Here is a 16,886-nt window from a genome sequence, read left to right on the forward strand (position 1 = left end):
GTGTTGATGTATCTAACGTCTCTGTCTACGTGTAATTACTTTTTTTGCTGGTGTGTGAAGTGATATGGGGATGTAACTGATTTTCGAGGAAGCACCACTGCGATTGCGCCTCCGATTCAGCGTCTGTGGCCGCTTCAGGCGTTGTGCCCTACCTCAACGACGCCGTTGAAATGCTTGAGCCCAGTCCCATTCCGCGTGGTCTTGGGGGAGCGGTTGACGGGGTCTTCCATGATGGAGGAACTGGTTCCGGAGATTACGACGCACGCGCTCAGCTACTTGGATTATCCCAGTCTCTGTCGTCTCTCCATGACCAATTCTTTGATGCGAAAGGCCAAGAATGATGATAACGTTTGGAAGGCCTTGTTTCACAAGGTGAATTACTGAATTCTGATTCATGTGCTTCTCTTTTTGTTTGTTTGTTATCTCGTGCTATGTAGGAAATGATGTTAGGATTTTCTAGTTCTTTTAGGTTCTGTACTGTTTCTTGAGAGGAGTTAGGAAATGATGTTAGGATTTACTGTTCCTTAACGCATCAATGCAGAAGAAGAAGCAATTTGAGCAAATGAAGAAAGAAGAAGAAGGAAGAAAGAAAGTGTGTTTGGAAACGTACGAAAGAAGATGAAATGAAAAAGGTGAACAGGGAAAGGAAACGACCAAAAAAGTGTTTATTTGTGAAAAGTGAAAACATATTTTAAAATATTGAATGAAGATTATATATATGTATTTGAAATTTTTATGTTTTTTAGTTTGGCAGTAAAATAGGAAATATTGAAAGAAAAAAAAAGTACAAACTCTCATAATTCACAGGTTATATGATTTTTTTTTTCTTCTTAAACAAAAATAACGTTAAAAAATGTGTTAGTTATTCTTATATTTTCTTTGGGTTTTATCATTGAGAAATACTTTAAAAGATAGAAGAGATAAATTTTTAATTAAATAAAAATAGCATTGTTGTATCAAATTAATTGTTTTTCTTCAAGTAAAATAACTTAAAAAGATATGTCACGTGAATTAGCGGATGATGACCATTTAATTTAAGGGAGGTAAGTAAATGATAAAAAACAAAACAGAAAAAAATAAAATATTACTAAAACTTGAGAGAAATTTTTTATTGAGGGTCGGATGCAAAATTTATCATTTAAATATTTTTTTCTCCAATAATAGTTGTACGCGTAGCTAAGAGGAAGTACTGGATAATTAAAAACGTAAAAACATACACGTGGACAGAAAGACGTTAGACACATCAGCACATTTTTAACGGCGTTAGTTTTCGAAGACTAAAACCAAAGTTTCCAAAAGAATGAAGACCAAATTGTACCTTATTTTGAAAGAGGGACTAAAACCAGAAACGGCCAATAGTTTAGGGACTAAAAACATATTTAACCCTTAAATATATGTCTAAATTAAATAAATAAAGTTATTATAAGGGTAACATGACAAAAAAGTAATAAATATATTAGAAAAGAAAAAGAACAATTTAAAATCAAGAACATGAATAATAAACAAAATCTTCTTTTTTATCTGATTTTAATAACATTCATTATCTTTTTTATTATTAATTAAAATAATATATATTTACAAAAAGATAAAATTATTTAAATTTATGAACGATAAATATTTAATAAAAGTAAAAGTTATTGGAGAAATGAGTTATTGGAAAGTGAAATTAGAAATAGTATGGGAAGTATAAATGGTCTAGAGTGGCACACTATTCCACACACCTAGGAATTTGTATTAAGAGAAAGAAGGAGAGAAATATATTTATAAAATAATAGGTTAGTACTGTTTTCTGCAAAATCATCAAATCTTTAACGCCGTTCATTTATATTTAACGGAAAGGACTAATTTGACTCAAAATTTTAAAAGTGAGAATATATTTCAAAGACTTTTAAAACGAGGGATTAAATTGAGATTTATCAACGAAACTAGGGACAAAATTGGCTATTAAACCTTATTTTTATAAATAGAAGATTATGAGAGGGATCAATTAAGCCCTCAAGAATTATTTTTTTTCAATCCCAAGTTGGTATCAGAGCAGGTTGTCTGAATCTCTTCGTACTCTGTCTTTGTTGCCGTCGGTAGCGGTGTTGGCCCCCGGCGGCCTTAAAATTTTCATCTTTTCTAAAATACCTAAATGAGTAGTTTCGTTCTGAATCTTGTTTAGTATTCAAACCTTAGTTGTTGTCCGCAACTGCTAAGCACTGTTTGTCGTTGTCCAGTGTTGTTTGCCGTTGTCCAGCGTTGTTTGCCGCTGTCCGACGCCGTTTGTCGTTGTCTGGTGCCGTTTGTCGCTGTCCGGCGCCATTTTCCGTTGTCCAGGCGTCGTTTGCCGCTGTCCAGGCGCCGTTTGCCGCTGTCCAGGCGCCGTTTGCCACTGTCCAAGCGCTGTTTATCGTTGTTTGACATCATTTGTCGTTGTCTGGTGCCATTTGTCGTTGTCCATCTAGCACTGTTTTGCCACTGTGAGGAGTTGTAGAAGTTTGTCACCATCAACTTTTGTTCCCGACGTCGTTCGTCATTATCTGCCGCTATCCGTTGTTTCCCACCGTCCGCAGTTGTCCGCTGCCGACCACCGTCCGCTGCCAACCACTGTCTATTGTCCTCAGTTACCATCTGCTGCCACAGTTTAGTCCGACTCGCCTCCTTGAGTGAGAGGGTTAGTTCTCATCCAGATGTCGCCATGTGCGTCACATTTGTCCGACGTTCGCCTCCGCCATTGTCACATTTTCTCTGGCGAAGTTAGGGGTTTTGTGCGCCTCGAGGAGTGCAACCCATCCCTAGTCATTGCCCCATTCTCATCTTGTCACGCACGACTTCTCTCCGATAAGCTTCCGGCGCTTGTTTGTCACACGCCACCTTTCCGGTGTCGAAATCACACGGCGTCACTGTCGTTCATCTCACTCGACCAAATAAAAAAAAAACTCTCTATTTCAGCATTATACCTCTGTTTCAGCATTGTTTCTTAGTCTCCTTTCATAATATTTATTTAGCTTTGCGTATTGTAGCAGTTGTGATGTTCTTAATGGCTTGTGTCATTTATTTACAAGTCTCCAAGGAGAGTCAGTGCTATTAGTTGGTTAACACCAAGGAATTTCAACACCAAAGTCATAGGTTGAAGGTTCCTCATGGCATAAGGGGGAGTCTATTTCTGGCCAGATTCAGAATCTTAGTCAAACAATTTCACCAGTCCCTTATTAGATCGGTTTTTGGATGCTTTGACGAATAAAAGAGACCATTATGATCTTCCACATTCACCATTTATCATCGGCGGCATCATCATTTTCGTCGTTTGTCGTGAGGGGGAGTATGCTTCCAACCACTGCAATATGTTTCCAGCCACATGCTCCATCAGTCAATGATGGCAGTCCCTGCAGTTTTGTCCTTTCAACCACTGTAGGCCCCATCACCTCGTCAGTTAGTGATGGCAGTCCCTATAGTTTTGTCGCTTCCAGCCACTACAGGCTCCATCAGTCAATAATGATAATTTAGTCCCTGCAGGCTCTATAAGTCAGTGATGGCAATTTAGTCCCTACAGGCCTCATTAGTCAGTAATGGTAATTTAGTCCCTGCAGTGAGGGGAGTATGTTTCCAGTCACTACAGGCCTCATCCTTACTTATGGCAGTTTAGTCCTTGCAGTTTGGTCGCTTTCAACCACTACAGGCCCCATTAGTCACTGATGGCAATTTAATCCCTGTAGTTTGTCGCTTTTAACCACTACAAGCTCCATGCTCCATCCTTTCTCGATGGAATCCAGTCTTTGTAGTGTATCGCTTTTAGTCATGCAGGCCCCATCCTTACTTGATAGCAATCCAGTTTCTACAGTTTGTCGTTGTCTACCCTTCGTCATTCACTTTTGATGGAAATCAACTTTGTCAAAGTCATTACTTGAAGGTTCATGGTGCTAGATGAATTTTCGTGGTTATCTAATATTATTCTCCATAAGCTTATGAAGAGTCTCTTTGGTTACGCTGGTTTGTGAGTCCAATTTGGTTTATAGATATTCTCTCTTCCTGGTCTGAAGCATATGTGTATCTTGTTCGAAGCCAAAGTTACCACGTCTATTGTCTCGACATTTTAGACAAGTTAATTTTGTTAAATTGAGTTTATTTATTCCAAGCTTGACACATACAATTTGTGTGCTCCAACTTGAGAGGGAGTGTTAGAATATTTACCCTATTTATCATGATTATATTGTGTCTAGAATTACCTTATTTATCATGATTATATTATGTCTAAGGTTACCCTATTTATAATGATTACATTGTGTCTAGAGTTACCTTATTTATCATGATTATATTGTGTCTAGAATTACCTTATTTATCATGATTATATTGTGTCTAATAAGATTAGACTAATTATCATGTACTTTTATATCAATTTATTTTTATAAATAGAAGATTATGAGAGGGATCAATTAAGCCCTCAAGAATTATTTCTTTTCAATACCTATAAGCCTGTACATCACCATAACATAACCTATAAACATATATTAATTACATGTAAACATCAATCTTCCTCAACTTCAATTATTTGATTGTCACGATGTTGTCATCTGCAATTAGAAAAATACTGCAAAAAAAAATAATATAAAATTAGTTAATTAACTTTTTACTACAAATTAATTATGACAATAAAAATAACTACAAAGTAGAAAACATCTTTATAATTTGAACATACTAGCAAACCAGAACTCCAGTAAACTACAAATAGATTCAGTACATGGTAACAAACAACTATATACCATATACAAGTTTAAACTCTTAATAGTAAGTAATGTTTTCACGTACACAAATATAATATGAAAAGATATTACTTACACATTTGTCTCAAACTTGTAGACACGAATACTTTCACACTTGATGGAGAATGTTACTAAAAGTTGTTGACACGAAAATTGTGAAAAAAATCAAATTGGTTAGAAAATTGCAATAGTTGAAATTGGCAAAATTTGTAAAATTTTGCACCAACTTTTAAGGATTCAAATTGTCCAGCAAGAAAGCTAATTCAATCTTTTATCAAAGCATAATTTTTTACATGAAAGATGTATACATGAAAAAAAACTTGATGCAAGAAAAGCAAATTTTAATCGAACCATGGAGGGTTCAAGGCAACTACATATACTATTGGCATGTGCAGAATTTTAGCTACACTAAAATATGAATTTTTGCTTGTTCACTATTTATTTTACACAAAAGAGTATGTTAATTTAGTTATCCAAAACCAAATCTACCATTATGGTCTAGTCTTTCACGTAAGAGGTATCTAAAGTATGAATAATGGGATAAAGAAAATCATATATTTAATTGGACTTAATGTATAAGGTGTGATAATGAGGTAGTAATTGGTAGCTATTTTTTAAAAATTAAATACCTATTCTGTCTTATCAAGTAACTATTTTTTCAGTAATAAAAAATTAAGAATTAGTTAAGTGTTATAAAACCTCTCTTATTTTTTTTCTAAAAGTTTAACTGTAAAAATTCATTTTAGCTTACAGGAATTAATTTAACTTTCTTATGTTACAAATGCAAGATATTTAATCCATAATCCTAACATTCACTTGATGAAAAGACTAAAAAATCAAGGATCTACACAATTAGTTTATACTTTTTTCTAGCTAAAAGTCTTACCATTAAGGAAAAACGGAATAAAAATTGGCACTAACAGAAAATGAGAATTGGTAGAGTTCGATGGTTCTTGGGAAAGGAATTGAAACAGAGTTGGTTCCACACAAAATCTCCTCCACGGCTAGAAGCAACAATAAGCTATCCTTGTCTAAAAGAACCAATACACGATAATAAATGAGACCACAGTTCCAGCCCTTTCACATACAGAATGGAGTTTATTTAATTAATTGAAATGATGGTATAACGAAGTCACTACCGTGACTTGAGGCAAGACCAACTTTGGTCAAAATAATATGTTATAATGAATATACCAAGACGAGATGATGTCCCACAAGCATAGCCAACCAACGTATAAGGTTCTTTGGAGACTAATCCATTAGCCACCTAACCTAAATCATTGAGGAAGTGTAGGGATATTGGCAAGTCATAATGGTGAATGAGCAAGACCAATTTTGGTATGATCCAAGAACTTACAAAAGTGGATAGACAAGGTGTCGCATCATGTGTAATTATTTTCTTTAAAGCTAATTGTATTAGTCCAAACTCACGGAAACAAAATGGGCAGAATTAAAAATCCTGTACTATTTGGGATGATAGGATGGACAATTTAAGGTGAACAATAAAGTGCTCCAAGCTTTCTAAAAATAAACCAATAGCTATGAACCTCCATTCATTGACATGAAAGAATCAAACCTTTAGCATAGATCATTGCCACCAACTTGGATTGAATTTGAACCCCATACTGCTGCAACCTGAACATGCAGTCAGTGCCTGTCTGAAAGACTCTCCAAAAGCTTTGCAGCAACAAATGCCGCAGTCAAAACATATCCTTCATTTTTAAACATGTGTTCTCCGTTGAGGTATTGAACAAAGATATCAATAAGAAAGGGTCCTACATAAGAAACACATGTAGACAAGAATGCCAATAAACCTGATAAGAAGATTAAGAGTTGTCAAATTCCTAACACTACCACACTCTAAATCTAGTTTGCTTCTAAAAGTTTGAAAAATCCCTTAGTTTAAAGTGGGATGTCCTCATGGTTTAAAGTCCTCTCATTGCCTACTGTTATTAATGGACTGATCCACGAGAAAGTGAGAATATTAAAAAATCCAGCATTATGAATTTCAGCTTAAATTTTCATTTCCTTTTGTCTTAATGGGACCAGAGTTGCTGCTTGTACTGGAGTCACCGTTTAGAAGGGTCTTTTCAAGAGGGTAAAGCTTAGCCATGTTGTTAACACAACAACCTGTGATAGAAGATCCTATTTAACAAATCAAGGTATATAATTGGCAAGAAAACATGTTTTACATAGACACAACACCAAATTCATTACAATCTAAATCTTCAAACTTGAGTGCAAAATCATGAAAACTGTGAAAGATAACACCTATCCCACCATTTTAAGAGATCCATTCATTTCATCAAAACTGAACCTTACCTGGTGACGCTGCGATATATAGAGCTCCATTTTCCAACAACACAGGGAGGCATTTTACTGATACACTCTTTGGCGGTGCAACCCCTGTCTTTCTTCACTTTCTCCAATCTTTAATATAGCAAGAGTTGATCAATTGCAGAGTGAACCCTTGCCCTGCATTGCCTGCATCACCTCATTCACAACAGAAACATCTAGTTAAAATTATGCCATCTATCGCGAACTCGGTACTTAGGTATTTTTGTCTATCCTTAAGCTAAAAGAAACACTTTTAAACTCGAACGAAACGGTATACTCAGCAATCCCAATCCAAAAGATTTTCAATGAGAACGAAAGAATGAACGCAAAACCCACCAACACAGAGTGAACCAAATGCACAAACGTACGAATACATAAGACGCGGGATTAATGAGTGAAATTGAGAAAGGGAAAGCAAACCTAGAGCGAAGGAATGGGATTTCTTGGACGTGAAAGATGAGGAAGAAAGGAACGTTGGTAAGTGGGGCTTCTCGCACGTCATTCTTCTTTATTCTCCTCACTTTACCATTCCTGCAATAACAATTCTACTCTTGACCGTCCCCACGATTCTAGGGTTTGGTTCGAGTAAGAGAAAAAACAAAATTAAGAAAGAAGAACAACTAGGTCAAAAGAACTCACCGGAACGCAGGGCAACGCGTTAAATCTTGTTGCCGCGAGCGACTTGCTCCACCAAAGCCACAGTGACGTGTTCCACCAATTTAAGACGAACGCATGAAATTTGAGCGAAAATAAAGAGTGAAATTGGGGCAGTGGGTTTGATGAATCTGAAATTTAGGATACAGTGGGTTGTGGTCGATAGTGAAAAGAAACTCTAGGGATTTTGGTTGATAGTGAAAAGAAACACGGGGGAAAAGCAAGAAACTCGAGGGAAAGAGACCACGTAAACTCAACTTTTTTTAAAATTTTTTAAATGTCTAATAGATAGCGTTTTCTTAACAATGAGCTATCTGTTTCAACACAATAGATAGCTTTTTCAAGAAACTACCATCTATAGATTTATTTTAAATTATAAATTAAAAAGATAATATTAATTACTTATAAACAGCATTTTTCCAAAAAACATATAGATAACGTTTTTCCGAAATAGTACTTATTTAAAAAGCGTCATGATCAATTTTGTAGTAATAAGAAAAAGGTACTAATCTTAATCTGACTTTATTTAATATTTATTAGTTAAATGATTACTATTTTCCTTTATATTAATAGCACTTATGTACGAGTAAAAAGCGTTTTAACCCACTTAACAATAGTGAAATAAATTTGAGTAAAACACATGTGACACTCCGAATAATTTTAGTGGAATACCTTCCATCAAGCCTTTTTTTTATTAGAGGAAATAGAGATGAAGGTATACAAATTAAAATCACTTCCTATTATTTGATAAGAGTAAATAAACTACTACGTTCCGAGACTAAAAAAATTTGATGACCTCTTGTTTTTCTTAATTTTATCACTCTTACTTATTTATATATAGTTGAGTATAGTTTTAAACTTATATTTTTTTGTTGAAATTACGTTTAGCTTTTTTAATTTCGTGTCTTATATTATTATTTTATTTATTTGTAATTACTTGTATTAATAGTTGTTATATTATTAAGTATATTTGCTCTAGATTATATATTTATTCTAGATTTATTGTAATAAAATTCTTCTTATTGTTATAGAAGACAAATATGTTAAAACTTAGGGACAGGAGAGGTCAAAAGACTTGCTACTGAGTCTCAGGTGAGAGCTAACAACAATGTGAATCCGTTACCACCATCACTTTCTGTGGTGCAACAACAGTATCAGTTCCTCCGTGGCCGCCATGTTAATCTAAACAATGAAGGGACACCTTTTCCTCCACCCAATACGCCTGACGGGATGACTAATACTGATGATGAAAGAAGAGGTTATCATGCTCCGATACCAAGTCAAGCGAGTTTGCCTTTCAACTGAGCCTCATCACATTCCCAACTGTTTCCTCTGCAACCCTCACATTCCGTTCGGCCTCTATCCCTAACAGTAGTTCATTCATGTCCAGTTCTGCCCCCAGCGTTAACAACCCAACCATGAGGAATGCTCCTCACTCAATATCCTCTCCGTGTGCTCACGCTAGAATCGATAATATGATTCCATATTTTGAACACAGAAATGACATGTTTGGTCCTGTAGTTACATCCAGTTATCGACCAAACGGTTCTTACGTTGATAGTGATCGAGAGACTACTAGAAGGGCTCTCCTTTATGGTCTCCGTCAGTTCGAAGCCCCGGAATCGGAACCACTGCAATTACTGCCTGGAATTATGGGCAATGGTGGCAGAGTTAGTAATGCTGGAGCCAATACGTACCATCTCTGAGTGATTATAGCGCTATTTCTTCCACAGGGCTCACGAGGAACGAACCGTTCTGCTCCAGCAAGTAGTTCTGGCACTCAGAACCATCATAGGCCAATACCACAATTTCCTTCTCTTGAATCACCGAGGTCTTGTTTACTTGAGTGGATTTGAGGGAGAGTAATTGAGGAGATTTGAGAGGATTTGAAAATAATTTTTGTTGTTTATTTGAGTCAATTTGGAGGTAAGTGAGAATGAATTTGGAAGTAAAGTTTCTGAGAATTAGGGGAGGATTTGATTGACGTGACAGATTAAAAAAATTTACTTCCAAATCCAATCTCATTTACCTCCAAATTCACTCAAATAATCAATAAAAAAATTTATTTTCAAATCCTCTCAAATCCCCTCAATTACTCTCCCTCAAATCCACTCAAGTGAACAAGACCTAAGGGAGCTTCCATATGAGGTATGCTCAATTCCTTTTACCTTCACATAATTAAGTAATACAAATATTATTATTATTGTTATTATATCCAGATATGAATGTGGGATCAATATAAATTTTGGTGATAAAATACATATAAATTTGGTGGCTTTATAGTTGTAATTAAAAAAGAAAAGGAAGAGTTACAACTGTTGATCTTCATCTATACTTGGCTCTGTATTTATTTACCTCCATATATACCACAAACATGCATTTGTCAGACACTACTAAACTTTTTTTATCACTTTTCTTATCATTGTGCTGACAAAAAAAAAACTTTTCTTATCATTGTATATTCTTATTATATCTTTAGTTCATTTTTTTTTTCTCTTTTAACGTGTTGAATAGTAGGAATGGATATGTCTATCCCTGTTATATATTATGGTTGAAGTTCTTTCTAAATATTGCGAGATAATTTAGTTAAATAATCGGTGGAAAATGATTCTTGAAGTGCCATATGTGTCTAAAAATAATAAATTTTCTTATAAGTTCTTTGAAATTGTTGTGGACATTGTGTATGAGTTATGTGACGGAACGTAAAGAAATATATTTTAATCGTAGAAATTCATGCAATGATTTGTAACAATGTGGATCCTATCGAAAACAATGCATAGTAGTTCGACTATTTTGACCAGATGAGAATCTACGAACTTGTTGAAAAATTTGTAAATAGGAAAGATAAGAACATTAATCTCCATTAACTAGTGTCATTTCTTTTATTTTTATATATCCTTTCCATGACAACAGAAGGGCGCGATCGAAAACAATTCTTGTATAAAGTGAACAAAACTTTGATGCACATTAAAACGGTATACTTGTTTTATCACAAATTTTGAAGTATGCTTTAAGTTGAAAATTTTATCATTCTTTGTTTCGCGGTTTGATGCATAAATTCTTGTTTGTTTACCGTCATAATTTCGTTGGTAACTAATATAGCTTTCACCTAGTGAATTGTTTGGAATTTTATTTTTCATACAGTTTCGATCTCTCCTTCAGGTAGATTTTCATGCTCTTACACTCAAATTCTATATAGACGATGATGCCTTATAATGATTTTACCTAGCCAATTTCAATCATTTATCTTCTGAGAATAACTTTTAAAAAGTTACTATAACTTTAAGTTTAGACAGAAAGGAAGCAATGCATTTTGAGTTTCTATTTAAAAAGTATTATTTCACGCAAATTGAGCACCTGGAGTATTTGGGACGTCGCAAGCATTCACAGGACTAAGTCTGGAAACGATAATGCAGTTCATGGAACGTGAGATTTTCTTGGTTGATGAAGATGTCTCAGAAGAAACTAAAGAAGGATGCCCCGTCTGTCTGGTCAGCGCTACTACTTCATTCATTATCTTCTTCATTCATTATGTTTCCATAACTCGTATATTAATTTTTGTTTTCAACATAGAAGAATTTTGCAGGGGAAAGGATATTGGGAAGCTAGTGTGTTCACAAGTTTCACTTTGATTGCATTAAAGAGTGGCTCATGCAGAGGAATCTTTGCCCTGTCTGCAGAAGAATCGCGTTGGAAAGACTTAATGACCCAAGTCTAGTATATATACTTGAATAATTGAAAAGCGAGAAATACATATTATGAGCTTTTACTACTTTTTTATAATAAATAATCATCACTAAGTATCGTTACATGGACACCTAAATAATATTTATCATACTCCAGATATATATATATATATATATATATATATATATATATATATATATATATATATATATATATATATATATATAATGTTTGAACTTTTACAACTGAACAAATACTTTCCAAATTTTATATATTTGGTATATAGGATATATATAATTTTAATTACTTACTAGTTTTGATTTCAAATTTCGTTCTCTATATCACATTCCATATTACTTAGGTAATCTAACCCACTATTTGAGAAAGAAGCTTCAATATTAATCATATTTAGACTTATAAATTGTCTTAATCACTGTCCTCTGTCGAAAAAAAAATTAAAGATTCTAAATATTTTACCTTAAAACTTTTACCTTTTCTTAAAATCTCCCTATTTTTCTGCTGAAACAAATTATCATGAAACAAATTATGATGATTACGTCTGTTAATGAACTTTTTATTTACTCAATACTTATTTCTTCGCTTAAAATTACTTTTAACTAGTTTTTTATTAAATTTCATGGAGAAGTAATTTTATTTTATATTAAATGAAAATCTCATTTAATTAAAATTATAACATTTTGAAATCAATTCTATCTTGAACTTTTATTTATTTCAGTTATACTTTTAGATGAATCTCATTAATTAGTACAGATTATATAATTGAAAACAATACTGCAACCAAATTACAACTCGCCCTTAAAAGATCAAATATAATCTTCCTCTGTGCAGTGGTCAGCTTCCTCTAGTGTATTTCTGCATAGCAGATTCTCAATATGATTTTCGGAAGCTTTTTCAACAAATTGAAGACATCCGTTTTTTCAGATTTCAAAGCTTGTGAGATTTCTCATCTTTCTGACCTATTTTAATCGATTGAGCATTCTCAATTTAGTGTTTGCAACTTCTAATCCCATCGAGCTCCTCATTTTGCACTGAAAACCCTAATCACGAAATTGGTCAATATCCAGCATACTTGGGATATATCAGTTTTCAACACTACTACAACACTCGTACTTTTGCTATTTTAGAGTATTCGGACTTCATAGGTTAGTGGAGTGGAGGCAGTAATAGGGAGGGTAGATTGAATGATTTTTAAATCTATGGCAATATATAGGAGGCGGAAAGACATTTAGGAAATTATAGCATAGAATTTCATGATGAATAATATATTCTTAAAAATTTTGTTTCTAAGTCCGAAGATGTGTGATTTATGTAGTACAAAACCTCACTTAATATGATAATAGTGTTCGGTGCATTATCGTAGTTAGTGAATCACATTATTTGCATACTCTTTACGTTGCTGAGTGTTTAGCAATCTATTTCGCTCTGTTATAGGGATGGTGACTGAATGGAAGAACTCCAAATCTCATTTTGTAGGCTTCATTGTTTTTTTTTTTTTTCATTCTTGAGATTTCTTTATACGGATATATGTATGTATGAGGAACATGAACCTATCATCTCTTGTTAGTGTTTGTTATTGTAATGAGGGTAATATATATAGATAGATAGATAGATATCCAAGAAAGATGAAGTTTGGCTAATTGGGTTTGATAAGGGTGTTTATAGTTGGCATTGAGATTGTAAACCACTGTGGATTACCACCAATAATTAATTATGAGTTTATGATCCTTCTTTAAGTATGTAGAAGAATTATGATGCTTCTAGCTTCCAATCAAACTTCTATGTGGCCTTATAAGAATCTTTTCTGCAATTGGCGTCAACATGATTCCCTAATGACTGGTTCTCGCTCACTGTTTGTTCACCTATAATTTGCAAGATGAGTGCAGGTTTAACGCCTCATATAACTGTTATTATAAAGGGCACAGTTCTTGTGAGCTAGGAGTCTCTAAAAAGTTTTTATCCAAACCTTTTACTTGAAAGAAGGGGTTGAGAGGGAATCTAAGGTCTGCATGTAGTTGTAGAGAAAGAATCAGAGAAATCTACATTGAAGTTGCAGAACTAGTCTTATGGCTAGAGTTGAGCATATTTTTGTTTCGTGACAAAAAGACCTACATGGGTGGTTTTTCTAGTGAGGAAGCCTCTCAAAATTTGCAGGCTAAATTGATTTACCTTTGTAATGCAAAGGTAAAACTGAAATAGCCAACAAGAACTATAAACTATGTTGATGTTGCAAAATAATCCATTTTTTCAGCAAATATATTAAAAGTCCGTGTTAAAGTTAGATTTCACTATTTTGTCACTTTTTTTTAAGTTTAATTATTATTCATAAAATGCAAATAGTCATCTTTTTTGGAAATTATCTTCACTCTAATATGATTTTTAATGATTTCTTTAATAATAGATATGTATAAAAACATTAATAGTATTTTCTTTTGTTGAAAATTTTTTTATAATATGTAAATTGGTAAGTTTCGTACTTGGAAAATTCAAGTTAACATTTTAACCACAAAAATTTCTACTAAATAGTTAAATGCTCTTAAAGAAAAAAAATGATTTTAAGTCTAACTCAATTCCACAAAATCGGCTTGTAAAGTGAGGTTTGCACTCCACTTATATAGTATAATTTGATTTTATCTTTAATCGATATAGGACTTCCAACACACCCCTTCACGCCGAGGTATAGACATCTCACGAGCGTGAGAGTAGAATTAATGGGTGTTCCGATGATGGTTCGACAGTGGTTCAACAACGGATGGAACAGAATGTCCACATAGATCTCCAACACACTCCCTTCACGATCCTTAATTTATTTAGAAATCCAATTAAATCCTTAATAAAATCTCATTTTAAATAATAGATTTTTATTTATAAACTATATTAGGAAAAATTATTTAAAATATCCAAATGTAGTTCCATCACTATTAAACATTTTCAAAGCCGCTTCAATTAAAAAAACTCATCAAACCAACTATAAACTTTATCTGTGTCAAAAAAAAATTAGTTAGAAATAAAAAAGTAATTTTAAGAATTGAGAGGAAAAGAGAAATGTTAATTTAAAGGTAAACTAGAAAAGAATAAAAGCTAATGTGCGAAATTTGAAAACAATTAATATTTCTTATTTAGTATACTTAGCATAGGTCTGATGCTACAATTAATGTAATTTAATTTTTTATTTATTTCTTCTCCTCAGGTTATAACTAATGTCATTTAATTTTTTTTTCTTTAATCGATGTTTTCATTAATATTTTTGTTTTTATTTATTGATCTTTTTAAGTGTCAGTTTAACAGACATTTTCATTAATATTTTTATTTTGTTTTCTTTACTTAGTGTAAGTTATATCAATGTTTATATTAATAAAAAAGATATTCTGTGGGGTTGGTTTGGTCCACATAGTATTTAATATTTTATTTTTATTTTTATTTATTGGTGAACTTGTGTTTGTTTAAAATGGGTTTGACTCACTCTATTTTTTTTATTTTATTTTTGTGTCGTATTAAATTTGATTTTGATCGATTTTAATAATATAATTTTCTAGACCGATGCTACTTAATAACAATTTATAATCAATACTGTTGTAGTGAAGTGCGGTCTAATCATGTTTAGTTTTTTTATAGAAAGTATTCCTTTGTTTTTATGTATGAATTGTGTTTGGTTTTTCATGTTTTTTTATTTGTATTTGTATTTTTTTGAATAATTTTCATAACAAATGAATTATGTATTACGATGTGTCCGCTTAGCTAATATGATGACAAATGAATTATGTATTATAAGATGTCAGCTTAGCTGAAATAGTATATCTAACACGGGTTTATAAAAAAATATTACATAAAAACATATTTACATAATTATTATTTATTAGAGTGATAAAAAAGAAATAATTTTGTTTCAAACTCAAATTTGTATAGATAACATTGATTTATTAAGGTCAATAAGACACCTAAGACATTATTTTATGAAGTTTCATGTCTTTCTTTTAAGTGACCCTTAAGGAAAGTAAGAGATAAAGGTGATTCTTCATACAATGACTTTTGAATGTATAAAAACAAGTTCTCCCATTAAAGACTTAGTAGTGTCGATGCAATATCAAATTTATTAAGACAACATAATTAAGACAATTATTACATTTGAAATATTTTCCATTTTAAAATTTTATTAAAAGAAGTCTCAAAAAAATTAAAATTAAAATTTTATATAAATTATCTTTGATCTCAACTTCTAAACAATAGAATTCTAACATTATAAAAAAATTCTTAAATATCAACTAATTTTAGAGACAAAAAATAATTAGTCATGGTAGTGATTAATTTAGATATTAAGTTATAAAATAAAAATTATTGATCTTTAAAATAATTACTATTATGAATAAAAAATTATAATGAGTAACCAAACGTTACCAATATTTTAGCTATCAAAGTAATTAATGCTTAAATTGGTTAATAATTATAAACTTTTATACAGTCATTAATATATATTAATGACAAATTAATTAGAAATTAATTTTTTTATAACTAAAGTCTTAGTAATTAATGTTATTGACTAATTTAAAGTATAATTAGTCATTCATTATAATTTTGTATTCATAATTGCCTACTTTAAAGACTAATAATTTTTACTTTATAAATTAGTATTTAAATTAGTTACTAAAATGAATAATTATTTTTTATTTTTAAAATTGATAACTATTTATAAAATTTATTTAGTGTGAACCTGTTTTTTGCATATCAAAATAAATTCAGATTATCTGTATTTTTTTTGACAGCTATCCACTTTAAATATAGAAAACTTTCCCCGGATAAAAAGGGAGAAATAAATTAACTATTTAATGCTTGTAGGCAGTTTTAATTAAAACAGATTAATAATAATGAGCATTCATTATTAACTATGCATTAATAAATGTAATAAAAAAATTAACTTTAATAAAATATTTATAAAAATTATTGTTTTTTTTATGTTACATTAATTAAAGATTAAAAATATAAAAAACAAAAGTAATTCGTAAACTTTAAAAATGAATTTAAATAAAATTTTTAAAACACAACATTTTGAAAGAGGAATGGAAAGAAAATATTCAAAACTCTTTAACAAAAAAAAAGAAAAAGAGAATTTTCAATGTTTTCTTTAGAAAAAGAGGATTTAATGTTTTCCATATTTCACTTATTGACTGCATGTTTTCTAGAAAAGGAAAAAAAAAATAAAAAACTGAAGATTTTCAGAAAAATGTTCACAAAACACCAAAGCCTGAAAAGGTGAGTGAAAGAGGGAGAAACACGAGGATGTCATCTGGATATTTTGTCGCTAGTTCCCTCTGCCAGCGTTCTTCCTATGCGTTTCTTAAATTAACAGCTTCCACTCCATTAATGTAAGATCAACGTAAGAATCAGAATTCTATAATAACCCAAACACTGCGTTTGCAAGACAAACCTCTCTAGTTATGCTTATAAATCAAA

The 16,886-nt window shown here is 32.0% G+C and overlaps 1 long non-coding RNA gene across 7 annotated transcripts; it reads right to left on the bottom strand.

The window, feature by feature from the left end:
- Positions 1 to 4,359: 4,359 nt before the first annotated feature.
- Positions 4,360 to 8,012, bottom strand: LOC108325186 (uncharacterized). 7 transcript variants are annotated; one of them, XR_008246429.1, is made up of 5 exons: positions 7,719 to 8,009; positions 7,500 to 7,648; positions 5,629 to 7,226; positions 4,819 to 4,873; positions 4,360 to 4,570 (listed from the first exon to the last, which is right to left on the bottom strand). It is a non-coding gene; the product is annotated as an uncharacterized LOC108325186 (long non-coding RNA). The 7 variants fall into 7 exon arrangements; XR_008246430.1 differs by having other exon boundaries at positions 6,319 to 7,226; positions 7,719 to 8,007; XR_008246427.1 differs by lacking the exon at positions 4,819 to 4,873 and having other exon boundaries at positions 6,319 to 6,556; positions 7,065 to 7,226; positions 7,719 to 8,002.
- Positions 8,013 to 16,886: the final 8,874 nt, after the last annotated feature.

Source organism: Vigna angularis, chromosome 1, assembly GCF_016808095.1.
Source record: "Vigna angularis cultivar LongXiaoDou No.4 chromosome 1, ASM1680809v1, whole genome shotgun sequence".
In the NCBI taxonomy this organism is placed as follows: domain Eukaryota; kingdom Viridiplantae; phylum Streptophyta; class Magnoliopsida; order Fabales; family Fabaceae; genus Vigna; species Vigna angularis.